Here is a 24,956-nt window from a genome sequence, read left to right as displayed (position 1 = left end):
ATAGCGTTTCCCACATCAGGGGACACGGAGAACCCTGTGGGATTGTGCTACCTGCTGTACAAATTCCGAGCAACAACCATGCCTGCCGCTTACGTTTCTAAGGACTTTTAAATTATCAGTCCCTGCAACCCTGCCTAACTTGATGGTTAGCTTGAAGTTGCTAATAAATGGCATCATACAACATCAAGTGATATCAAAACGATACCGTGAAGTCACTGAATAAATGAGTCATTTAATGGCAGCTGATAAAAAGTCACTAAATATATGGTGCAACCTAAGTAAATGATGCAACCTGATATCAAGTGGCATCATAAATAAAGTCAGTGAGTAAATAATGTCATATGGTATCAAGTGATGTCAAAACGATGTCATATCATTTAAAGTGATGTTGTAAATGATGGCACCAGGTAAATGGTCCTTGTAATATTGAAAAAAGTATTGATAGTGAATTCTGTGGGGTGAAAACAGTGCAATTCCTAGGGCTGCCTGTATGAACTGAGCTCTTAAGTTTAGCTATTCAGTGTTATCAATTAAATTAACGCTTTCTTGGCACAGTGGTGTCACCCAGGAGGCAGAAAATAACCACAGCATGGGTAGAGACCAAGCTGGCCCTGGGGGCCTCTTCATGCTTTGCTTTGCCCTGCCAAAAAGCCTTCCCTTCACTGCCCTGCACCTCCGTGGGAGGGATCTGCTGGCTTGCAGGGCTCGCTGGCGCTCTGCTGTCCTCAGTGTGCAGCTCGAGGTCTTGGAAGTATTCAACCCCCTACATCATTTGAGATTAAATTTGAGATTAAAAAGAGCCATAATTTTTAAAAAACTCCTGGATGAAAACTTGGGATGTTTCTGCTTCTGCTGCTTGCTCCCTACTGGCAATCTTCATCTGCTCTTTGTGTCACTGGCACTCACCTTGACCCACGTTGTGACACCAGAGCTGGTGACAACTCAGACATCGATGTTGCCATGCCCAGGTGGACCTGTGACCCAGATGTATGTCAAATCCTCTTGTAAGTATAGGCAAAAGCAGACCTTCCTTTGAAAAATCCCTACATGTGACCTCATTTTCTTCCTCTAGCACACGCACGTACCTGGTAGGCATTTGAAAATAAGCATCTGAAAGTGTGACAAACAGAAGAAAAGTTTTCCTTAGGATTTTATTCAATACGTTTTATCTAAGTAGAACATTATTTAGAATTTCAGACAAATGAACTCTTTCAAAATTGATAACATTAGGATTCTGAAGCTCTCTTGAGGGAGAGCTCCTGTCACCACTGGAAAATGCAAATATTCAGATCTCTCTTGTTTTATGGTCTCTCAGGTGGATGGTCACCCGAACTCCACGAGTATACAGCGCTAATAATACCTGCATGGAAGAATACCTCTAACTTTTGATTATGATTTAAATAGCTTTGCTGCTTCTCTATTATCATCATTTAATGAATCAATATCTATGCCTACAGTCCTGAATGAAGAGTCAGACCAAAAACACACACACGTTATCTGCCTCCTGGCACATGAGGGCTGAGACCTGGAGCCAGTGCAGAGTTCAAAATGCAGGCAAGAGAGTGGTGAGTGGAGCAGGATGTCATCTTCTTCTCATGCCTAGTCCTCAGAAAGCCCTCCCGAAATGATGTTACTTGGAGCACAGTCTGCTCTCAGTGCAATCTCTCAGCTTCTTTTTCATTCTTGGCACTTTGGAAATGGTTATAGCCTCCTTGCAGGAGAGGTTGCTTTCAGAAATGAAAGGATCAGCAGGATTAAGACCAGGCAGTAGCCCGGATAGCTATTTCTAAGCCTCTCGGATGGTGCTTTGTAATTCCCAACAGGGAGGTCAGGCTCCCCGGGAATCAATTTGCACAGCCTTCAGGTTCATGCTATTCACTGGAAAATGTCCATGCCAGGGGAACAGCCCCAGAAAGGGAGAGGTATTATACAATTACCCTTGGGGGAAGTGTCAGTTACAACATTAATCCTATTACAGTATTAGTAGGAGAGGGTCTCAAGAAATGGTAGTCAACAAGAAAACAGTATCCTGCCAAAAAGCAGAAACCCTAAGTAAGAACATACGTGTCTTGATAGCATCGCAGTGGCACAATAGGAGCAAATGAAAAGATACATTGCTGTGGAGATTATGAAGTCCTCCATAGGCTCAGCTATCACAAGGAGAACACACCAGCACTCCCAACAAAGCTTTTGGTCTCTGGTAGCTAGGTGGGTACCTAGTGTTTTGAGTGATGGTATGCCTTGGCATTGCTTCCAGCAGGTCACCTTTGCCTTTGTTCTGAGTCTTCTGTATTTTCCAAAGCAGGCAGGAACACTTCACAGTTCCTGATGGACAGATAAGAGCATCTCTTTCTCTCTCTCTCTTTTTTTTTTTTTTTTTTTAATATAGATTGCTAATAGGCTTCATCTGTGCTAACTGTAGCCCTCAAAGAGATTCTGAGAAAGGAAGCTCACATGGCTGGGAGGGACTGGCTGGCTGACATGAGCCCATTCCCAAAGGATGCAACTGAGACAGTCTTGAGCACACAAAGCCACCAGGACCCCTTTGCATCCACAACCTTCTTCAGGATGACACTGGTCAATTCATACAAGCTATAGACATATGGGCTATCTTCAGTAACGAAAGTCAAGACAGAGCTACTGCATTAAAAGCATGGAGACCTGGGCTTTGGCAAATTACATCATCTCTGAAGATGAGCAAAGGAATATGGTGTGCTCCTCTCCTGACCAAAAGACACCAGGAGGCCTGGCTGGGAGATGGTCTGGTGTTACACTAATGAACGCTAAACTAGTGTTACTCTAAATCCTATGCCACAAAGGGAAGGTCCTCCCAGGAGACCAAGCAAGTGTGCTGGGGTGAGGATGGGGGAAAGCTGCTCCAGCAGATAGCTGGAGAAAGACACATGTAGGCTGCACTGCAGAGACTCTGGGAGCAGAAGGGAGCAGACACACAGCTGGGCCTCTGTGCAGGCAGGCTTTTCCAGAGACAAACAAAGTACTTGCATTTCTCTCTCTGATTTACCATGATGACATCCAGTAGATGTCAAGCAAAGTGGTGAAATAATGGCCAATACAATGCTCAGACTCTGTTTTCCTGCTCAGATGAAAAAGACACAGTTATAACTAGCCCATGAGTGCTGGGCGCAGAAAACAGGATAAAAACCCACTGTTGCACAAAGTGACCACTGTAGCTACTGGGTTGTAAATTGTTTGCCTGGGAGAAAAGGCGAATGAAGTCTCATGCCAAAGGATCCTGGGTTCATGGAGGAGCATTGGCTTTCCCCAGATCTTCCCTTTTCCTAGGGCTCTTCTAAGTCATCCTCTTGCTTCAGTTTCCCTTCCTAACTACTGGAAGCAATTCCAGTAGTAAGGGTAAAAGCGATTGCCTGGATCTTGAGGTTGAACAATAATCATTTGCTGTTAATCAGCAGTGATGAAAAAGTTTAGAAAGCCTAAGGTCATGGCAGAGCTCAAAGTTTATTTTTCACACAGGCTGTAAATCTGAGTTTTCCCTCTGAACAGTAAAATTACATTTTAAGAAACTGCAGTATCTGCATTTTCTTTACAGAGGAGCAGGACACCAGGTGGAGAGAACTTCAACATGGAAAAGCTGGAAGAGAGGGAAAAAGGTTCTTCATGCACCTGAGAACATAAAAAACTTTTTCCACACTTTGATTTAATGTGGACAACATCTGCAAATCCCTCACGAACTGGTATAAGGCATCGACCTTATTTTGTATGTTTTAATTTTCATATGTTCACTAGCCAGGATCAGCAAAAAATGCCTCTTCCTTGATGCTAATGTAACATGCTGGCACATCTAGTACCTCCTTTGTGTTTTCATCCTCCTGCTGACTGGGAGAGAGTTAGAAGGATGTGATGCTGCTCCACTATCTATGCAATCTATTGGCTAACTTAACCACCTTCAACAGATAATAAATGCCTGAAGTACAGGAAAAGTAATCACAACTTGCAGATCTTCCCACGCTAGGGAACAAATCTGCAGGAAAAAACATGTTTTACTCATTTTGGTGTTCTGTCTGCCTCTGTGGTCACTGTGAAATGGTTTTGATCTATTTTTTCGTGCAGAAAAAAACACAAAACTCTTGTCATATTAGCAAGGAGCAATTTTTGAAGTACAAGATTTGAAACAGAGTGTGAAGCACTCGAGTTCATTAAACAAAGTTTGTTTGTTTTTTCTACCTGTTTTGGACTAGATTGCCTCCAGAGGTCCCATCCAACCTAAAATCTTCTGTGATTTTCTTTAACTAAGATTTTTTAGTAGCAGCTGACTTGTCACATCTTCCCAAGATCTTGATGTTCTAATCAAAAAAAGTGAGCAGAAGCCACATGCCTAGGAACAGCCCCATAAGAGTGGCATAAAAGCAGACTGCAGAGCTAGCTCAAACACCGTAAATGGCCAGAGGAGGAAACTAGTGGTGTGTCCTGTTCCCTGGCATCTGGATTGCATTTTCCCTGCTAAAAGGCAAGATTTCCCCTGCGGTGTGTGCAGATCAGCGTCACCTTTAAAAGAACAGGTCCAGCCTGGTTAAGCTCTGTTGCAATTCCAGCAAGATTTACTAGTAAGGTGCTTGGCACATCCCAGTGTGAGAATTTCTTTTCCCTCAACTGCCTGGAATAAATTCTTTATGTTGATGCCTGGTGCTTTTTTAAATAATAATTTAAATATATTATTATAAATAATAATAAAAATAATTATTGTTATTTTTTGCTACATACTCTCAAAAAAGCTTCAAGGTAAGATAATAAGTTTAAGAAAAATATTATTTTGCCACGTTAAGAGGAGAAAAGGCATCTCCGTCGCGTAGAGGGATGTCTGCAGTCCCGGTGTCCTCCTGTGGCCAGGTGCCCCTCACCCAGGGGTCTTATCCCAGCCACATGTCCCTCACCCAGGGGTGTCACCTCCCTCACACACCCAGCGTCAGCTCCTCACCCAACTGTCACCCCTTGCTCAGATGGGTGTCAGCCCCAAGCGTCACCCCTCGCCTCGGGGTGTCACCCCCCCACACCTGCCACCCCTCACGCAGGTGTCCCAGCTCCCATCCAAGTGCCGCCCCTCGCCCAGGGCTGCCACCCCCGTCCCCAACCAGGTGCCCCGGCCCCCTCGCCCGCCGCCGCCCGCGGCGCGCAGAAGATGGCCGCGCGGGATGACACGGCGGTCACGTGGGCGCGCGGTGCCCTCCGCCCCGCTCCGCTCCGCGCCCCGCCCGCCGCCGCCGCTGCCGCACGGGACACGGGGCCGCCGCCGCCGCCGCCGCCGCCCAGGGGGAGCCGCCCGGCAGGCGGCCGCGCCGACCCGCCGCGGGCGTCCGCGCAGCGCAGCCCGGTGAGCAGCGAGCCGCCGCCTCAGCGCAGGGCCGGGGCGCGGGGGGCTGGGCGGCGTGACAGGGCGGCGGGCGGCGGCCGCGGGGGTGACATGTCGCGACTCAGCGGGGCCACGGCGGGTCCGGGGCTCCCGGCCCGGCCGCGGTGCCCTCCGCGCCGGTGGTGCCTTCCTCTCGGGCACCGAGGCCCTGGAGGGGCCGGTGCCCTCAGTTGCCGCCAGGGCCTGGGACCGCCTCAGCCCCCTGGGAGCTCGGGGGGGGGGGGCTGAGGGGATCCGCTCCCCCCCCCCCCCACCCCCCCCTGCTGCAGGGAGTTGTCGGGGGCAGGTCGTCGTCCCTCTGCTGCGGGAGGCTTGGGGGGCAGGTTCCCCCCCCTTAGTGCAGGGGGCTTGGGGGGCAGCTCTGCTCAGGCCCAGGGGTCCCTTCTCCTCAGGGACCGTGGCCTTGGGGGGTCCCGTCCCCTCAGCCCTGGGTGTCTGATCCCCTCAGCCCAGGCCCCCTTCTGCTTGACCTGGCCACTGCCTTGCAGGGTTGGGGCCCCTCAGCTGCAGCAGGGCCTGGGGGGTCCCATCCCCTCAATCCTGGGGGGAATCCTAGGGGGCCCAGGGTGTCCAGTCCTCTCGGCCCCAGGGCACCCAGTGGAGAGGATCTGGTCCCCTCAGCCCAGCAAGCTCTGGGGTGGTGTGGCCCAAACAGCACCCTCAGGGTGCAGGGAGTCGCCCCTCATGAAATTATGGTCCAGACAACCGCAGTGGCCATCCACCCGCAGCCTGGTGCCTGCTGGGGATGGTGGGGTGACTGTAGAAGACACGCGGCAGGACCTGCATCTGCAGATGTCCTTTCTGCTGTGCTGTCCCTCCTCTGCTGTAAACAGGTTGATTTCTCTTCTACGCAAAGCTCTAGGTGTCCACTGTGCTGTACTGTGCATGCACGTGAGCGAGAAGGAAATCCCTCTTGTAGAAAACATGCGTCGAAGTAGCTTGGACCCGACATCACGAGACCTTCTGCATCGTGCCTAAGGGTGCTTCCCCGTCTGTGAAGGGTGTCCTGTGTGAAGGGATGATCAGGTAAAACTTGGCTGCAGTGCTAGAGCTTGGCAGTGTTTTCCTGAACTGAACTGCAGCAAACTGTATTTTTTGGTGTGTGTAGGGAAGACTCTACAGAGCTAGAGTTGCGCCTGGTGCACTGCTGAAGTGAGAGCTCTGGGAGAGCTGAGGTGATATGGGTATCTTGCAAGGTCAAAACAGTGTAAGGTGGAAGTGAAGCTAGTGCATGAGCCTGAAGCAGGAGAAATTGAGGTGGTGGGGGGGGGAAAAGCCTGAAAATGTCAAGATGTGGTGGTGTTAGGGTTGTTTTAAATCTGTGGTTCACTGGGTAGTGGCAGCCTAAATGTGTCAGGGGCCAAGAGGCTTAATGGCAGAACTAATGCTGAGAGGCCTTGCCTTCAACACCAGTACCTTCGCAGGTAAATAACTCTCCTTGTTTACTTGTGAAATTGCTTGCTGATTGAAGGGCTGGATTATTTGAATATATATTTTTTGGGTGTATAATGTATGTGGCTGTCTGATTACTACTGTGTGCCTGCACACAAGCTTTCTAATTTATTCAGTCTTATGTGAAAACCTCATTAAAGAAGGCCTGGAGCCTTCAGGGGCTCTCACTGTAAGTAAGCGAGGCGAGGGTGGAAGGAAAAAGAAAAGGGTATTATTTGTAAAGATGGAGATCTGCCATATTGACATGGTGCCGATGAAGCTTGCAGACACTGGTTCACGCGCTCTCTCTTAGTGGGGCTAGAAAGAGCGTGTTGATGTTTCAAACCCACTGAATGTCCTGTTGTCCAAAGGGCTGGTATCAGCATCAGTGTGTCGCTGTGTGACAACAGCTTTCATAGAGATTGCTCCAAAATCTGTTTGGCCTCCTCAGTTGTGTGGGGATGAGAATGATTTGTGTTAGCCTTCTTGCCAGTTTCCAAGCTAGCATAAAATTTAGGCATCATTCCTCATAATTCAAGTCAGTGGAAGCTCTGGGGTGGATTTGGGCTTGGCTATATTTGTTTTGGGAATGTATTTGGGATTGAAAGAGTGCATACTTTGTGTTTTTATTTTGTGAGTTTTTTGGCGGGCATTGAAATTGCTTCAGCTTTGTGAACTTGCTTGCAATTTGGAATGAAAATGCAATCAACCCTCTTTGGTTGCTGATAAAAGATAAATGCTAGTTTTAAAACAATAAGAGACCCCCTCCCCCCAAATTTAGAGAGATTGCATTGAGTTTTCTGTGTGTATGTAGAACAGAATTAAATTCAGCTCAGATGTCTTTAAACTGTATTTGTAATCTGTTGTAATCTGTGTATCAAACTTTGATTCCCAAATCATTTGTCATGCTTCTTTCATCTTTCACATATTAACCTAGCGACAATATATTTCTATGTTTTTAATTATTTTTAAAGGAAAACTTACAACACTTACAAATTTAATAAACTGAAGTCCTCAGGTAATTTTTAGGACTTGGAGGTAGTCATGAATATTCTGACTACTCAGGATTAGTGGTATCTTCAAAAGAGAGTAACTTAATAGCTCCTTCTGTATGACTGTTCTGCATGTATATCATTATTTCTCTAAGCATTATGCAAACTTTAATAGATACTGCTTTTAATTAAATAATTACAGAGTTCTCTTTAACTGAGCATTTTGAGGATGAATGCGTACACTATTGGTGATAGCAACTTAAAAATTCTTTCAGCTTTCTGGTCACTACCATACTGTGTTGACATTCAAGACCAGTTAATTGGTGTGCTAAATATGGGTAGCCTGGGACTTGCTCAGATTTAATAGCAATTTAAGTCTGGCCGTAAGGAACAGTCACTGAATTAAGACTTTTTAATTGGGGCCACTGTACATCGTGTAAAATGCTCAGGCAAAAATAATCCAGAACCTTTTTTTCCAACATGTCAGATAAGGCCTCTTTGGAGGTTATAAAAAAAAAAAAAAAAAAAAAAAAAAAAAAAAAAAAGAAGAAAGAAAGAAAGAAAAAAGAACTGTGTAAAATCACCTGAAAACTAACAAGGATAGTTGCATGTGGTCGTGAACACTGGTTCTGTAGAACCTAGCATTAGATCCTTCTCTTGAAAAACACTGTATGGTTCCCACAGACACATGTTGTGCAGTACGGATTTTTAAGGCTTCACAGCGAGGTAGTCCAAACTGTTCTTTGCTGAAAGGGAGCAGAGCACCTGAATGCTATTTTAGTCATAATTCAAGTGTAATACATCAAAACCAACTGTATGTATAGAAATGCTCTGAAATATAGGTGAGGCCCAAAATGGGCTCAAAAACCTGAGTTTATGATTTGAGAATTTGAGGCTCATAACTTGGCCCACCTGAAAGAAATGGCTAAACACTGAGCCTCTTGTAAACCTACAGAGTTTTTCAAAAGATTTCAGTGTTGTTGTAGCTCTCTTGCACCCAGGAAACCAATACATAGACGGGGGCAGGTGGTCCTCCAGAGGCTGATGTTCTGCATGACCTTTGTGCTGTCAGCTTGGAAACTATGTTCTCAATGTACGTGGGTTTATTAACATTAGTAATGATAAGTCCTCTTCCTTTTTTTCCCCACCTAAAATCAGGAAGAAATGTAGAAGAGACTTCAGAAGGCATGAAACATACTGGCTGTTGGTGGAGCTTTCAACCTAAGTCTGCTTTATGCTTTTGAAATGTATTGGAGATGGTGTTTGGTGCCAGTAATATGTGCTTGGCTTTTGTTGATTTAAAAACAAAACAAAACTATGTTAATAAACTACTAAGTGTAACTATTTTCCCTATGCTACATATAGTTTGCTAAAATAAGAGGATATTTAAACATTTTGGGAACACTTGTCCATACTGTTTGTGGTCTTATCAAGCACTAATGTAGTTGGGAGAAAATCCTTGAAGAGGATTTTGCCACTCAAATTTTGTTCTGACAGTTCTTGGCCAAGAGTAAGTAAGATTAAAAAAAAAATAATAAAAAGTCTGATTTAGGAGTATATTGCTTGGCTTTTAAAGGAATGCAGCTTTTTATATTAACTTATTAGTGTTTTTTACGGTTCATTCATCCAAGTCAGTAGCTTTCTTTATTCAAAGTAAAACACTTTTAAGCCTTTAACACAAAAGTATTTTCACTAATGTTAGGTTTCACCCGAACAGGTTTGCACCATTTTAAACAGAATTTCTTCCTCTACTAAACTGTGGCCCAAAAGCTGTTTTCTCTCTTAGACTTCCAAGGGTGGGGCATCTTCTGCCTCTTTGATTTGTAATCACTTTGTGGGTGGCTTTCACAGGGTTCAATGCAAAGCGTATTGCTACTTGGAAAAAAGTCTTAAAGGAATCCCTGAAAGGCTGAACTCTAGCTTGTTTTGTTGTTGTTGGTTTTTTTTAATGTAGGAAACCATAGCTGTGTGAAAACTGGCAGCTTTCTCATTAAATTGGATGAGGTGCAGGTGTGCAATCGGAAAGTGAGATAGGAGAATTCCTCAGATGTGGTAGCTTGACTGGCTTATTTCAGGGTGAGATGCAATATCTCATCCTCATCTGTCAGCTGGGATGGGGCTTGTAAAATTTAGCGCTCCTGTGAATGTCCGTGCTGGCCTCTTCCTTCTGAGGAGCACAGGTGAACTGAGTAGTGTTGCCTAAGTCTGCATCAGGTTAAGTTTTCATCAGCGAAGAGGCGGGAGAAAACAGAATTATAAAATGGCAGAAGAGATTGTAATTCCTGTCTTAAGAGCTGAAACAGCATTATCTGAGATTTGTTGCATGCAAAATCCAGCAGTTTGCAAGGAGAGCTCGTTGAATAAGGCAGCTGCTTTTCCTCTCCACTCTCTTGTTACATGCGAATGTAGCTCTGTAGTGTACCTGGAGAGAAGGGCTTTTGTGGCCTTAGCTTAAGAAAGATTTTTCAATAGCTGCCATCTTTTCCTGGCTAGCTCATCCTATGCCTTTAATTTCCTTGAGTGGAAAAGAACATAACATTTTAGAATGTCTTACCATTTTCCTTGTTTGTCCATTAGTGTATTAGCTTCATTCTGTGTGTGTGTTGAATACCATTAAATGTCATTTGCATAGTTAATGTTTGGAGTGCTGAGATTTGTACTAATTGAATTTAAAATCTTATACTTGGATTTATTAAAATGGCAGATTTAAATGATTGAAATACTTTAGTGGGAGACTATGTGTTTGCAAATTTGTTCTTATAAGTGAATCTACCACTCTGTTTGTGGTATATTCAGAAGGAGATCCTAAACAGATCAGGTTTCGATGGGGCTTTACTATCTCTTTTTTTTATTACGATGTGGTGACAGCTGGCAAAATCCAGTATGTTGGAAGTGCTCATGCTAAACATCTGTTCAGGGTTATTGTTGACCCTAAAGTGACATTAAATGCTTCTATAAAAATGGTAAGTGGGGAATACAGAGCCTTTCTTTTAGGTCGAAATAAATTTCTTCTCCTCCTGCAGCCATAATTCTGAGTGCTAGTGGAGACAGGGTAACTGTTAGGGCTATTAGTCCTTAAACTGCATTGTGCTTTCTTAAATTTTCTGTGGCAGGCTCTGATTTACTTTTGTTTTATGATATAAGACCTTTTGCCTCAGTCTGATATCTGATGGTAGTTGTAGAGGATGGTCTGCATAAAACTCTTGGGTTTAACACTTCATCTTTATTCTTGATTACAGCCAAAGAATTGAGGTCTAATCAGACACAGAAACAGATCTTACCACTTACAGGAGTCCCTACCGCTGCTCTTTTTGTAAGGTAGAGAGTTAAAAAAAGACCTTTGATTGGAAAGAAGTCACAAAGATTGTGTTTACTAGGTTTTCCTAGTAGCATGGCTCTGTGCCTTTCTAGATAGCACAGTGTTTTTAAAAAGCTTGTCTTGAAATAATTCTGTAAAATCTCTTGATACCGCTCTTTGACCTTCTGCCGCTGAGTTGGCATTTTGTACGGTCTTCTGGCATGAATTCTTCTGCCACTTTCAAGTAAAAATCTACCACGCATTGAAAAGTTTGACTCTGCAGTTGAGAACTGTGCCAAGTTATAAAAGCCCTGTTTGTCCACAGAATGGATTTTTGCTTGCTAGGAAGGCTTGGATAGTACTTCGGTAACTGCATAGGAATTATTTGGAATCTACATGCTAATGAAACAGCTCCATATAAATTGAGCTATCATTTCTGTTCCGCTGTGAGGTCTGTAATTTGTCTTCATTGCAGCCTCTGCTCTTCCAGATAGAATTTTATGTAGTCAAAATGTATGGCTCTGGAAAACTTTGTCGGGAAAGTAAATTTAAAACTATTTGACAAATTTAACGGTGGCTCTTGTAGTGAGAGAAAGACTTTGAAAGTAATTTGAAGGTGATTCTTGCAAAAATACCTGCTCAGGTATGTGAACGACATGCAATTCCCAGTGCACGCTCATCATTTACTGATAGGAGCAGCTCAGATGCCCGTGGCCACTTCAGCACTAGCATTGTTAGCTGGCTTAACTGGTGAAGACATGTTAGGATTCAAAGTCTGTTTGCTTTAAATGAGAGTGAAAATCTAGAAGTAGCAGGTGGGCAGGCAGTGGGAAACTGCTAGCTAGTAAGAGCGGTGAGCTGCGATGCTGCTGCTTATGAAGTCAAAGGTGCATGAAAAATATAAAGCACCAATGATCTGATGATTTGAGTGTTCAGGGAAAAAAAATCGAGGCTAGTAAGTGAGTGAGCAACAAGGCTTAGAGGAAGGAAGCATGAATGGGTAGAGAAGGATGAATGTAAGCAAGTGAAGGCCCCAACCGAAATAGTTACTTGACAGAATACATCGTTGTGTGTTTGCATCAGCACCTCTGGGATGCCAGAATATAGGTTTGATGGAAATGTGATTTTATGCAGTTTTAGTCATGATGGTAGAAACTGGGATTTACCAAAAGCAATACTTAGGAATGGGCTAATTTTTCTGTCAACTCTTTATGAAAAAATGCAAAAACCTTATTAGGTAGCAATGGGCAATTAACCACAAATTAAAAAAAAGGCACATATAGACTTTATTTTCATGAATTTTCTGTTTCTGTTTTTCTACCTTTCTGCCTGTAAATAGATTATTTATCAAAGGACACTTTTTTTTTTCTTTTTTAATGAAGCCTAAATTATGTGTGTCAAATGTGGATTACTTGCATTCTGATACTTTGTTCATAATTTATTTGGGAACATTTGCAAGAGAATGAGTAGTTGAGTTGAGAACATACAGACCCATCTAGCCCTATATCTTTTTTCCAACTATGGCCGACGTTAAGGAAGGACCAGAAAATAGAGCAAGCATCTAAGACTACTTCCCAGCATTCAGCCAGTTTTCTTACCAGATGCTTTTTGAACTGGCTCTGTCATATTTGTGTCCAGTAACTTTTGGTGGAGTCCTCTTCTACAAACTTTTCCAGCTTACCCATGTAAATGTTTAGCATCTGTAATGTCCTTGAGACAGAATCCCAGTTAAATGCACTTTTTGTAATGGTAGTTAAGATTGCTGCCTAGCATGAGATAACATAGGAAATAGTCTAGGATAATCTGAAAAGATAAACAACCTATGATTGATTAATATTGTAATCTCAGTTTATGTCCAGTTTAGCTGTAGATATGCTGAAAGGAAATGAGATGACTAGAAAATATTAGAGGGTGAAAAGATTAGCTAGCTAGGGTTTCTCACTGGCAGAAGCCAGAAAACCAGCAAGCCAGCTTAGTCATTACAAACTGGTCAATAGTTTTTTTAATCTTCTGTACAGATGAGTAACTTTATATTATCCTGGTCTATGGCAAGTAAATACATTCGCTAATATAAATATAAGTGGGTATGGTTACACTTATGAAGATCACAGAATCATGAGAAGATTTAGGTTTGAGTCTCTAGCCCAACCTCCTGCTCAGAGCAAGGCTAACTTCACATTTTTTGAAAATCTCCAAGGTTGCAGACCTATTATGGTAAGAAGCTAATTTGAGATTTTGGGAGGAGATGACTTTTGTGCACCCTGAGGTTCATGCATAGAGACCGTCAGTCCTGCAGGTTTCGTTTGGCGTTTCCCAGTTCTTGCACTGACGGAGGCAGTGAATGGTCAACATGTGCCAGCCTGTGATTTTGTAGACCTGTGTTACAGGGTCCCCCCTGGGTTGGGTCTCTTGCAGAGTGAGGAGTTTCAGGCTTTTTGGCTGTTCCTTATATGGAAACTATTTTGTGCTGTTGGTCATCTCTATTGCCATTCCCAAATCTTTTCTTATTCTGCTTTATATTTTTTGAGATGAGAGTGGAGAAGAGGGAAGAACCTGAGCTGCAGATGATATTCATGATACAGGTGCACCAGATTTGTGCAACAGAGAATGCTGTTAGCTGTTTGGTTTTCTGTGCCTGTCTAATTGAGCTGATGTTTTCAAGGAGCTATCAGTTACTCCTTGAGGATCTTAGTTCTGAATAGTGTTGGTTAAATCACAGTTCACTTTGTACTGGCATTTTCTCATAAGCATCACTTTATAGCTGTCTACAGTGAACTTAATTTGCCAATTTATTGAGTGGCCACCTATCTTTAAAATGCTATTGTGATTCTTCACATTAGATTCTTTTCTGTGCTAGTATTACACAAAGTACTCGAGACATGAAATGTTTTCAGTGTACTAGCCACCATTTTTACAGACTGAGCATGTTGAACAGGACTGATACCTGTAGATCTTCACTGGCAGAGGTCTTTCTACCAAGAAAACCGAGCATTTGTTCTTTACTTTTCTGTGATCTTTTTTATCAATCATTTTTCTGTGCAAGGATCTTTCCTCTTATCTGTGGCTGCTTAGTTTATTCAGGAGCTTTTGGTGAGAGACCTTGTCAAATGCCATGAGGAAATAAATCCAAGTAGACTGCGTTAACTATATCTCCTTTATCTGTATCTTTTATCCTTCGACTCCTTTGAAGAATTCCAGTACACTTAGAGACAAGATTCCCTTTTCAAAAGCCCTGCCAGAGTCTCAGTTAGTTTGGAGTTTTATTCAGTAACAATCTGGGAATTTTGTTTTCATATTCAGGACATACGTTATTGGTAAGAACCCATAATCTCTTCATCCTGAGTTGTTTAAAAGCAGAATATATATCAAAACCCATGCAAAATTGGTGAACATCCTATGTTTTTTTAGGTAAAACATGTCCTTTCCTAATGCCTGCTGCATTTTGTTTGTTTTTTTTTTCTTTCAAGCAGTTCCTCTAATAACTGCATGTTGAAATTCAGTCAGATGCTATGCCATGCTACTAGATTAATTACTTATTTTTATGTGCGGATTTGTTGGCAACCTGGTGAGTGTCTGGACCTTCTATCTGAAGCTTTGCAAAACCTGTAAAATGAAGGAGGCTTTGCCTGCCTAAATAATTCTTGCCTAGCTGAATTGCTCTCTGCGCTTAAATGACATGCGATATTGCATGTGGTCTTTGGTCTTTTTATTCCCTTAAAGGTGTCCTGAGAGCATTTGAAACGGGGTTGTATGTGTGTTCCCATTTTTTACTTGCGGCATTGCTGCAAATGAGTTCCCTTTAGTGCAGTGTACTCGTGCTTCTCGTGGCAGTAGTGTTAGAAAGGAGAAAGAATTGCAAGCACGTTAAAGATCCAGCTGTTTTAAGGTGAAGGGTCCAACATCTGATCTTAGCGGATATGGTAAAACTCGTCATGGAGAATTAAAAAGCCAAAATAGCATGGTAATTTTGGAATCACAGCGATTATTTAGATTAGTTTCCCTGATTTCGGGAGAAATGACTTCCAACGTTTAGCTTTGCTGATTATCAGTATCATTAATAAACTATATCTGAATGTTTTAGTGCTCAAATAGGTTTGTAGAGGCAACTGGCTCACTCCAGAAAACATTTTTTATATTGTATGAGAAGAACTGATTTCTTGTGGGATCTCCAAACAGATGAAGCCTTTATATATTTCTCGTGTGAGGCGCTACTAATGTGATTTCTAACTGTTCTGCATAGTTGGACTTGACAGGGTGAAATGATTCCAGAATAGCTGGGTATACAAATGTACAATCCAATAAGTATACCCTGCTCCTTTTTGAATGTCAGAAAAATAACTATATCTTGTAGTCTTGGTTGGTCACGTGTAGCTGGGACATAGTTCAGTTCCATCTCCTGCTTGAGCTTATCACATCAAAGTTAGCTTTCTGGGTTAAACTCATTCACAGCTGTAGTAGCACTGATTATTTATTATTCCCCTTCTCTTCCTCTTCCCATTTTATGGTGTTAAAGTCTGTCCCAGCGGGTCACAGAAAACTGCATCTTGGTCTTTTGTTTTGGGGGAGGACCCTGACTTCTAGCAGGGGAGGACCTTCCAGGGAAGGAAGCGACAACCTAATGCACATTAGCACGTGGGATCTTGCCATGTAGTTGCTGTCCTCGCTAGTGTTTTTTATAAAGTAGTGATTGACTTTGCTTCTTTGAAGTCTGTGCTGTGCAGAATGCTAATGGTAAGCTCTGCCCTACTGAAGTGGAATAACTTCTGTGGTGAACAGTTTGTGTCTGTTTGATGTGGTGTATGGGAAAAAAAATTTTTTTTGGGGGGGGGTAGTTGTGGGACCCTTAAGGCCAGATGTCACAGAAGGGGTGCCTGATCTTAGTATTGTACAATTAAAATATTGATGCTATTACAGTGATACTGTATCAACCTTGACTAGTCTGTCTTCTCAGAAGAGATTTCAGAATTTACAAAGCCGTTTCACAGCATCTTAGATGAACTGTATATGTGAACGTATGCTTGTACTTGATGTGTAAGTGTATCCAAGATACAATTAAGCATGAAATCCGTCTGTGATTTAGGGTCAGAGCTTGCAGACTCAAGTGGTTTGTGTGTGGAGCTTTGGGTATTTCTTGCATCCGCTCGTCATTCCTCTTAAAGCTGCTAATTTTCACCAAAACAGAAAACAAAGATTTCAGCTAGAAAGAAGGAAAAGGCCATTTATCTCTGCAGACACTGCAAAGCAAGACATTTTTAGTATATGCTCATTGAAATGAATATGCTGACCTTTCTGAGTTTATAGCTCTAAAAATGGTGGGAGAACTAAAAGAATAAGAGAGAAAGTCAATGCATTTGTCTGTGCTTCTCTGGAGATGATATTATCCCCTTTTGGATATGGAAGTTTGTTTCCTTTTAAGGACTCTTCAAAAAAAAAAAAAAAAACACTTTTTTAACCTTATCTGAAGACGTTTTCATAAAACAGAGGTGCTTCACTGTGTGGTCATCTTAAATCAGAGTTAATTGTTTATTTATATTGAGTTGCTGTGTGTTTAATAATACATACAGCTTGCTTGTAGCTTCCTCTTAAAGAAAAAAAAAGTCAAGCCCTTAGAAAGCAGATTGTCTTGTACAGTGAATGTTATGTTTTGAACAATGTACCCTTCTTTTATGATTATTTGGTATTTTTATTGCTGTGATTTACATTCACAGGGTGAGGGCAGCACTGTTCCTCCAGTGGCAGTCTCAAGTGAGATCTCTCCATAGACAAACATTGAAGTTAACTGTGCTGGGGAAAAAGAGCAGAGCTATTCCCTTATCTGGAGCCATTTGCGAGTACTTAAAGCTGCATGTTTAATTCATTCCTAAGTGTAAGTATTGATATGCAATCTACTTGCGATACAGCAATAAGTTGCTAATCAGGGCATTTATATGTAAGTATTCTCAGTGTGATATTGAAAGTATTCCTGAATTAAACCTGCTCATCAAGGGACTACTTGTCATCCAAGTCAGTGGAGGTGAGCTTCGGCTTTCAGCCTCATGCACAAGTTGGAGGTGACCTGAAACCTTCCTAGAGTAGAGTTTCTGCCCATCCTGGACTGATCCTCATGCCATTCCTCCGTGTCTTCCACCACTTCATGTTCCTTCAGGCTTTCTTGAGGGCCTCTTCAGACCTCTGCTGCCACTGCCTTGGCCCTAGGCTCATAGGTGTTCATGGAACTGATGTTCATGTTCATCTGCAAATAATTTCCTAGTAATTGTGGTGGAGGAAAAGGGTTAAAATATTCTTGGAGATTGTTTGTAGTAACTGGTAGTACTTGTGTTTGATCAAGTATGTATAGAGGACTGTCTTTGAAAGTGTTAAAACAGAAAACAGTCTGTCTTGCAAGGTCAGCATCAGAAATGTAGGGTTTGTGTCAATTTTTCTTTTTCTTTTTTTTTATATTTTATATCCAGTTTCACAGACAATGAGTCACTTTGTTTCCCCCCCCTTTTTTTTCCTAATTGACACACATTGCAAGAGCAATTCAGTCTGTCCTGAATTGTTCATAGAAAGACCCACACCTACATGCCCATATAGAGCAGAATCCGCTCGTGCTTTTGGGACTTGAAATATCTCTTTCATAACCACCAGCTCAGCAGCTAAGCTTATTAGCGTAAACCCTTTAGTTGTTCCATCCAGGTGATTTTTTCCTCCTTCCCCTCATCTTGAACCCTCTCAGTGCCTCAGGGTGCAGCGATTGCAGTAGTTTTCTGCCTTCTCAGAGTTGGTGCCAGCTTCCAGGGTACATTGGAGGATGCTTTGCCACGGTAACTGTCCCTGTGCTCTCTCTTATGGCCCTGCCTTTAAGCAAGTAAAAAGCAGCATACGGTACTGTCCTTGCCATTTAGAGGAGCCTCTTCCTGTTTGTGCACACAAGTGAGCATCACATACGGATTTTCACCAAGCTGTTTGCAATGAGCCGGACCGAAACCACCAAATGAAGTCTCCCAAGTTCTGCTCTCCCTGATTCAATATGACGTGGTGTTGTGCTTGCTCCATGGGAGATGCAAGTACGTAGCCATTTTCAACCAGAATTGCATCCTGGATCAAAACTTACAAGTCTCAAGGTCTGCGGAGAGCTGCTTTTCACAGTAAATGCAGTGCAGCACAACCTTCACTAAGCAGGCTTAATTCTGGGCAAGGGGAGGTGAGCCGCCTATGCAGCGCGAGGCAGATATTGCCGTTGCACTTTGGGAAGTGGGAGTGTGTGTGCCTCAGACAACAGCGTGCACACAGCCTCAGAAACCTTGTGGTTTACCAGCAGCATGGGGGGAAGCAGCTTTCGGTGACAGCGTGGTTCAGAAGTACAACAGATCTGCACATCAGCTGAAGCAATTCATTAAACAGCAAGAAAAAACACGTGCTGGGGTGGGGTGAGGGGAGCCTCAGTGCTGTGTGGGGAATAGGTGAGGTTTGCTAAAGAATTTCCCTGGCTCTTGACTCCTGCCTGTCTGTGGGAAGCTGGAGTTGGGGATGAGCGTTCCCGCAGGGCAGGGGAGGGAGAACTGGCTGTAGTTACTGCCTGTATAGGAATTGCCTGCTCTCCATCCCTCCGGAGGATTAGGACAGATTCCAGCAGTTAAGGAGAATTAGCAGTTGCTTGGCTAGAGTAAAGACTTGTAGATAGTGTCTTGGGGACGGGGAGCAGAACGGATCCCTTTTGGGGGAAGAATCAACTTTTGATCTAGGTGTAGCTTGTTTTATGGCCTGTAGTTGGCAGAAGGTGGAGCCCCAAAACATGCTTTTGCTAGATTTAAGATCAATTGAGCTGTAAAATCAGTAAAGGTGTCTGCTGCTTACAAGTAGAACATGTTGCACTACTGGTATTTAAGAACTGGTTCTTGCTGACTCTTAAATTTCTGTTCTTACGTAGGGAACCGAAAGAGGACAACTCAGAATCAACTTCTTTACTTGAGGACTGTAGTTTACTATCACTGGACTCCAAAGCAGAAATGGACAGAATGGGATTCTGTTTGATAATGTAGTGATTTCAGTGTTTGTGATACAAATGCTGTTTTGATATTGTTACTGCTCTCCCTTTTGAACAAGGCATCATGGAGAAAAGTCAGGGGTGTGCGTACATGCTTGTGTGTCTGGGTCCTCTGTACTGATACCAAGTCCTTGCTCCCAAGCTCTGGTTTTCCCTGTAGTGCCAACTAGTCCCAAAAGGGACTAATTTTCCTTTGAGGAAAATGCAGCTCAGTTTCTCGATCCATTTTTTTTTCCAGTTTTTCAGAAAAAAATAGTATTGTGCTCAACTAGAACTTGAGCATATATTTCCTATTTCCAGAGTTCCTTTTTTTTTTCCCCTTCTTCCCTGTCATTTTAATGTTTTGGGCCCTTTCCTAAACCTTTTGATTAACTGTTAAAATTGGAAGAGGCTGTTTGGTATTTATTAAGTTAACGGAAAACTTGAGTAACAGATGCATGCAACCATTATAAGAGATGGCCTCTTAAAAAGGAAGTAAGTAAAAGCCAAGGTAATGTTTTCATTATTGACAAAACGTGCTTGGAAAGGATTATTAGTCCCTTGCGTCTATGTAAATGCTAACTTTCAGACTCCCAGCTATTAGTATTTTTAATAAGAATAGAACATAGAGGGAAATTCCTCCCTCAATCCCATGTCCAGTACTTCAGTTTCTTCAAGGAAGTTACTTGTCTTTCAAAAACCACATTTTGGTCACTGGATACAGTATCGAAGTTCACTATAGAAACTGTCAGATGGAAAAAGGAACTTAGCCCTTTGTTAAAATGCTAAAAAAACTCAGGAAAACTCTTCTCTTTGATCCCAAACTTAAAACCATTGAGGTTACATAGTAAAAACTTGAAGAAGGTGAGAAATAACAAATTAAACACCAGGGAGAATAGGTCTGAGGGAGGGGAAAAGTTGGGAAACATAAGTGAGTGGGGAGAGGAACAAGCACTAGATGGACATGAACCATTTGTAACACTAGGATTGCTAAAAAGCAGCTAAAGTTGGTGTGCTTGTGCAGGTTAAAAATAGGCAACTAGTATTTCTGGCTTCTGTGGCCTGAGGCTTTTAAAATATTGTGCATGTAAAGCTACTTAGGTATCGATGGCAGTGGGACAGTAACAACTCTTCAATCCAGCATCTGGGCTTGCTGCGTTAGCTCTGCCATTGTGTATTAGTCACATTAGTCATTAGAGCTGCAGTTCAGGAACAAAACGACTTTCAAGTCTTTTTCTCCTGCAGCTTTTCTTTGGAAATGGTCAAAGTGAAATTAGAATCTTAGTATTTTTTTGCATGTGTGTTGATGGCCTTAGTGTCAATTCTTCGAATTGAATTTTGCTTCTCAGAAATGCAGTTTGCCTCTGAATGGCTGACTTTCTGAGGAGTGCTAAATACGCCGCGCAAGAGCTTTAAAGTGCTTCTTTGCCACAGTTGCTTTTGTAGCGGCCCTGTAGGTTCTCCTGTCCTATGGGACTTGGTTTTGCCTAAAAGGCCGCTTAACAAATTGAACACTCTCAAAAACAAACTTTGGAAGTAGGCCTTTTTTTTTTTTTTTTTTTTTTTTTAATAAGCAGTTTCTAAATGAATAATTTAGGATGAAGGATTGTTTCCCGGCCGTTTACAAAGTAACCATCTCTTAACTGCACAGGAAGAATGCTGGAACCACGCACAGATGCTTTCCAATATACGGAAGAAACAAGATTAAAAAACAGTTGCTGAAATGTGGCAGGGGTGCGGTTCAGTAAATTCTTCTTCCAAGTTGATGGGTTTTTTAGGTCAAGACAGAGGACAGAAAACCCTAAGGATATGAAATAAATTTCTGCTCTGAACTCTAGGAACCCTTGAAACTCAGAATAACTTCTTTGGTTAGCTGTTTTGGATTTTTGTGAGGTCTTTCCTAGAACTGAGCTGTACTTAGAATTTTGTTGCATATGGACTTGAGTTAGCTTGTTTAAGGGCATGCTGCCCTCCAGCAGAAGAGATACCCACTGTCCTCTTTCCCCCATCCTCTGCCACCAAGAAGTCATCTGCTTCTTGTTAATGCATGTGTGTTAAGCCCACTTAAGAAGCACTAAGATCTAGGTATCAGGCATCAAACTAAGGATGTATTCATTTTTAACACAGAATAGCTCTTGCTCGTCAGCCATTCTTGTACACTGCTTTGCAGGCTGTTGAAAGCATCTGTGTGCCCTTCACTGGGTTGTTCTCACAGTATCTTTTTCTAACTTTATGTTTTATTTGCAGTGAATTGCTGTTCAGTGCAAACCCAGCTTGAATTCATTGCCTTCAGCAGGGAGGCTCATGTGCAGGTCTCACTTCTGGTTTCTGCAACAAAAGAATAAATAAATCTCTCTTTCCCAGGAGGCTGAAGCCAGGGTCACAGGAGAAAAGGGTTTCTGCTAAATTTAGCAGGTGTGACAGATGACAGTAAAACATCTTTGGGAGTTCAAGGTCTGTGGCTCCTCTAAGCACTGCATATTGCCAAGAAACCTTACTGCTGAACTGTTACATTTTACAGACACAAAGGAATAAACCAGTACCAGCACACTGATAGCAGAGCCTGTCTTTGCTTTGCCTCCAGAGACCCAAGAAACAGGCAAGATTTGTGAAATTTAGGAGCAGGCTGCACCTCAGCCTGATTACTTGGCTCCATCACAGACCCAGCCATGGAATTTAATACTCTAGGAGAGCGAGCATATATTGAATTACTATGTCATTACCTATGTGATGCTGCTCTGATGAACAGATCTGTCTCTATCTTCTCTCTACCTTCCCATTCAAAACTATGAAACCAAAATAATTAGGAAAAAGGAACATGGAAGATAATTGTAATGTAATAGCAGATTTGCTGTCTCAGTTTTGCTCTACTTAACACACTAGTTTTTAGTCTGTGTGAGAGATTTGTGAGATGCATTTGGTAAATTAAACAAAGAAAAAGGTTCACTGTAAAAGAGGGGAGGAATTGCGGCAGAGCTTCACAATGTCAGAGGTTCTGCTTGTCATTCTGGGTCTGCATTCCCTCACCACTAGCTAGCTGTCTAAGCTCAAAATTAGCGCTCAAGAAAACCTGCTTCAGGAAAATGAGTGCTTGATATTGGCCAATTTTCTTCTTTTTCTCCCCCAGGCTTCTTTTTCTCCCCCGTGCAGAGCCTGCTACCCAAGTCTGGCTATGTAGCTCTGTTCATACTCATCTCCCTCTGCCCCTGCACGTGCTTGGATAGTGTTTGATGGACCAGTGCCGAAGGAGGATGGTGAGAATCCTTAGCTTGATCACAGGACGCAGTTGCTTTCAATCCCTTGTGCATAATATGAAAGAGTAGGTGTGAAACGTGCTGGTGAAGCGTCTCAGAAAGTGCCGAGCTCCTGCTTTGATGTGTCCCTGCAACATACACCTGCAGTGATGTGAGAAGTCCATTAATTCTCAAGGCAATATTGCATACAAGAAGATGCCAGGCCAGGCGCAGAAGATGACTTTGTGTACCGAGAAGTCATGCGAGTTTAAAATGGAGATCTGATCATGTGTTGCACCCTCTTATACCTTTGTCTCATTTTCTCTGACCTTTGGATTCTCCCAAAAGCTAAAGTTATGCTACTATCTTTGGCCCACTTGTAATTCTGTTAGAAAAGAGCTTTTCTAGTTTCTTTTCAGTACTCATAGATCTCCCTGCTGAACCAGCACTCAAAACCCTCTTTAGCTCTGACAGGATGTGCATTTACCTGCTTGAATGTCGCAGTGTCTTCCTCTTCCATCCCCAAGCAGGCTCGTTTAATTGTATTATTCCCCTATTACGCAATTTTTAACCAACTGCAAAATGAAAAGGTCTCATTCTTGGTGTGTTCAAGTTTGGTGTCAGCTGTTGTTTCTGTGCCCTTCCTTCCTTTTCTTCCTGAAAAGGGGGTTGAAAAATGCGAAAGGCTGCTGTAATTTTTCCAGGAGCAGCGTGACCCATGTAAATCTCTGAAACAGAAGGAAATAGGTACTGCAGAAGAGAGGATGGCATTGGGTGTGTAACTTGGAAAGATCTCTGGGGAGCTGGTGCTGAACCATAATATTGCTAATGAAAATCGAGGCCTGATAGGGCATCAGGCTGATGCTTTAATTGGACTAAATGGATAGTGGATAACTGTGTCCCTTTACAAGTGTTTGAAGTCTGAGCAGGTGAATTTGAGACTGAAGGTTGTTTTTCTTTACAGCCACTCTGCCTACGTTAGTACTAACATGTATATTCAAGGATATGAGGAAATTTTCCATGTTGCTCTTGGTGCTCTATTGATTCCTGTAGAGACTAAATTTGCTGTGGGTCTTAGTTTGACATGTTTTTGAAATTTGTTACAACATAGGTGAAATTTGTAAGTCTACTTACGCTTCTTTCGGAATTAGGTTTTCTCTACCTGTCTATCTGTAAAGCTTGCCCCTCTGGAAGGGGATGGGAGGAAGAAAAGGGATCTCTTATTTTTAAAGGTTTCAGGTTTTATATGCTGCATTTAAGCAAATCGACTAATTTGGCACTTGTTATGGCTACGTAACTGTGTTACTGTGTTTTGTTTTTTTTTTTTTTTTTTTTTTTACACTAGGGACAAAAACTGGCAGATAAGTCTGTCTGGTTTTACTGTTATGTGGTGGTTTTAATATTTGGTCTTGGACTTGTTAAATACTAAATGATAACACACTCTTAGACTTTTTATAGTGAGACTGAAATTATTTTGACTCAGAGTGTATTTTCAGATAAAAGATATGGTAATTTCTTCTACTTAGGGTCAGGGCATTAAACCTGCAAGTTTCTGCTTAGGTTCCTAGGCCATGTCTAGTTTTCTTATATTTAGGTGTCACACAAGGCTCATTTTGAGGAACTATCCTGTAGAGTTGTAAAGCTAAAGTTAACCTTATGGAGGGTAAGCACCAAGTTGACCAAAGCTTCCCCTAACTTATCCTCTTCTGTCTTTTTCATATATTAAATTGTCTTGGTTTCACTTCTTGCAGTTTCTGTTTGAGGTCTCTGACCACACTAGACAAATTTTAGTTTTGAAGGTAGTATGAATTAACGTCTTACTGCAAAGGTCCATGCAAATTTTGGTACCTTACAAAGAAATGGCTGTCAAACTGTAGGGCTTATTTTTTAGCACGTATGTTTTTGGTGATGTCCAAACTTGCCTTTTTGTTGTTCTAATGTAGTGTAAGATCTCCTAGTATTTTTTTAACATAAAAGTAGAAGTGCATGCAAGTATGTAGTATTATTTTTCAGCAAACCTGCGTATAATGAAGTTACCTGAAGAACAGAAAAAAGAAAAGTTTGTATCTGCCAGATCACTGCTTAAGAGATGAGCCTGTTTTTTTCTGTTTGTATTCTACATTTTGAATGTAACTTGAGATAACTTCTCTGTTTAACTAGACGGCTGATGAAGTAATGAACCGGTGTAGAACCGCCTCAGTTGGGAATTCCCTGACGGAGTCAAAGAAACCACAACCCAAGCAGAAGTACCTGGGGCCCTGGGATAGGGAGCCTGCGGAGCCAAATAAGGAGAGAACGAGCAGGAAGTTGCTGTGTCATACCGAAAAAATGCATTAATCAATTAGTGGTAGGGAACCAGAGTAGTGAGACTGGAGATAATGCTGTCTCTTTTATTCTATATAGGTATCTTGGTCTTAGAAGAGGCAGCACCCCACCTGATTTGTGCTGTTGCTGCTCTGTGCATCCTAAAGCAGAGATCAGGAATCGAATATGTGGAGGGCACGTCTCTAAAGGAGAAGAATTTCAAACTGGAAAAGGAAATTCTTTCTTGTTGCTTTTGAACTGTAACGTTCTTAATATTGCTGTCCTCCAGTTCTGTAGCCTTGAG

At 42.4% G+C, this 24,956-nt stretch overlaps 1 protein-coding gene across 6 annotated transcripts in view; it reads left to right on the top strand.

Moving 5' to 3' along the window:
* Nucleotides 1-5,281: 5,281 nt before the first annotated feature.
* Nucleotides 5,282-24,956, top strand: part of SGMS1 (sphingomyelin synthase 1) — a 95,348-nt gene continuing 75,673 nt past the window's right edge. For 4 of the 6 annotated variants that reach the window (XM_062580522.1, XM_062580528.1, XM_062580521.1 and 1 more), the window contains exon 1: nucleotides 5,282-5,347. The gene's annotated coding sequence lies outside the window, so the exon portion shown is untranslated. Of the gene's footprint in view, nucleotides 5,348-6,268; nucleotides 6,413-16,907; nucleotides 16,974-24,956 lie in introns of those variants that run through there. The other 2 variants (XM_062580524.1, XM_062580526.1) reach the window with 2 other exon arrangements.

This window comes from Rhea pennata, chromosome 7 (assembly GCF_028389875.1).
Source record: "Rhea pennata isolate bPtePen1 chromosome 7, bPtePen1.pri, whole genome shotgun sequence".
Lineage (NCBI taxonomy): Eukaryota > Metazoa > Chordata > Aves > Rheiformes > Rheidae > Rhea > Rhea pennata.
Note: the sequence above shows the minus strand (reverse complement) of the source record. Positions and strands in the feature narration are given on the sequence as shown.